The following is a 442-nucleotide window of genomic DNA, read 5'->3' as shown; positions in this document are numbered from 1 at the left end:
GACGTCACCGCACGTCATCCATATCACGGTTCCGATTGATTGACACGTGTCAAAACAGGCTAGGGGCGGGGCTTAGCGATGTAAACAACCTCCCCCGCGGCCCATATGTGCATTTATTCAGTAATATTGCTAGATAAATACCTAACTGTGTGTCTCCAGTGTTTAATTAGTAAAAAAAAAAAAAAATGCTTTAAAGCTAAGATGACATGTCTGCACCTGTCATCTAAATAACTCTTGTAACATTACCTGTAACAACCCAGCAAGCAATAGCCATCATTTCACTGCACCCGATAGTCCGGCTATGAGTAACCTCTAGCCAAAATAACCTTGAACTTGGTTAGGCTACATATCATTTTTGCCAAAAGAACTTGGGAGGTGTATGATATTCCATTATGTAAGCAAAGTCAACTGTGATTAGAAGGTGTTCTGTTTCATTTATATG

Source organism: Rutilus rutilus (assembly GCF_951802725.1).
Source record: "Rutilus rutilus genome assembly, chromosome: 2".
Taxonomy (NCBI): Eukaryota; Metazoa; Chordata; class Actinopteri; order Cypriniformes; family Leuciscidae; genus Rutilus; species Rutilus rutilus.
Note: the sequence above shows the minus strand (reverse complement) of the source record.